Genomic DNA, 1,648 nt, shown 5'->3' with positions numbered 1-1,648 from the left:
CTTGATAGAATAGTAGGTACTTAATATGGGCAGGCATGCTAGTGGATTTACACAGCTTTATATTATGTCTTATACCAGATTAGTTGCTGTTTGCTTTATGTTCTTTTAGGTGCTTTGTCTTAAAATATCTAGCTACTTGGTTAATGCAGCTGACAATTTAAAATACAAAATTAACTTTATGATCAAAATCTCAAATAGCATTTAGCATTGATTTTTGTTAAGCAAAGCACTGCTTTATTTCCACCTGTAAGCTTAAAGGCCAAAACTGAAAATGTAGGAAGATAAAACTATATGAAAAACAATACAAGCAAAAGATTTGAGAATAAGCATGAGAGACTATGCCAAATAATCTGTTGGTGGTTCTCAAATTTCAATATGCATTGTTCAACTTATAGTATGCTTATAAAAATAATATATTTTCCTGGAATCAACTCCAATAGAATATTATTCAGTAGTTCTGTGCTGGAACCCAGAAACGCATATATTAAATAAGCACCTTATTTGGGCAACAGGTGACTAGTAGACTATATTTTAAGACATACCAGTTTTCCAAGGGCAAGGCATGAAAATTGAGCAGAAAACTCTGCTAGCCTTTTATGCTATGAAGATGTAAAGGATGAGCTCCTAGTTTTGAAAAAGAGAACAGAGACTCATAATACTAATACTGAAAGATAAGGATATATGAAACAAATACATAGCAGCCTAATATAAATTTAACACAATTGGTTATAATAATTCTCAGAAATAACATCACAACCTTATAAAATCATTTGGAAAACTTGTACTCATTAAAAAGAAACAAATGATAAGTAAAATGGCAAACACTTTCAATTTTAAGTTTGTATATTTGATCTAAAAATATCCATAAGTTAATCTTCACAACAACCCTAAATGGCAGGTGCTTTTAATAATTTAAAGATGAGGAAACTGAGTCATAGTACTTATATAATTAGCTTGATGACATACAACTAGTGGCAAATGCAGGCAATATGTTTCCAGAGACATGGTCTCAATTCTTATAATTAGCTTTCTGAAAGAAATAAGATTAATTGACTCCAATTTTAACATTTAGTATTGGCCATTATATGGTTTTGTGTATTTTATTGAAATTAAGGCTTAGTTTTCCTTTAAATATATTGTCTTGTTTTCAGTTTCTTTTCTAACTTTTTACGTTAGCATATTCAAGTTAGTGATGAAGACCAAAGAACAAGTCGAACACAGATTAGTGGGGGGATAAGTAATGTTTGGCTGCTTACATGAATATCACTGAAAAGCAAATCTATAATATCTTAAGAGCTTTTTAAGATGGATGAGCTGCTCCGTTCTGACAAACTGGATTAGTCTTCCATCACACTACTTCACGGTACGAAAGAACACCATCAGAATATGTACTGGTAGGATAGCCAGCTTACTGTGTCACATTTAGCACTCAACTTTACTTTTTAGTACAAGAAAAAATAATTCTTATTTTCTGAAGATATTTTTCTCAACTATGATATACCAAAATAGTTGCCAAAGCAATGACACTTGCAATGGTTGTTTTTTAGTTTTTGACAGAATATGATTGTTATCTGAGTGCTCCCAGAATTTTTAGGTAACATGCAAATTTTTTTTCTTTTTCCACCATCCAACTTTTCTAAATAATGAT

This window comes from Rousettus aegyptiacus, unplaced genomic scaffold (assembly GCF_014176215.1).
Source record: "Rousettus aegyptiacus isolate mRouAeg1 unplaced genomic scaffold, mRouAeg1.p scaffold_m13_p_2, whole genome shotgun sequence".
Taxonomy (NCBI): Eukaryota; Metazoa; Chordata; class Mammalia; order Chiroptera; family Pteropodidae; genus Rousettus; species Rousettus aegyptiacus.
Note: the sequence above shows the minus strand (reverse complement) of the source record.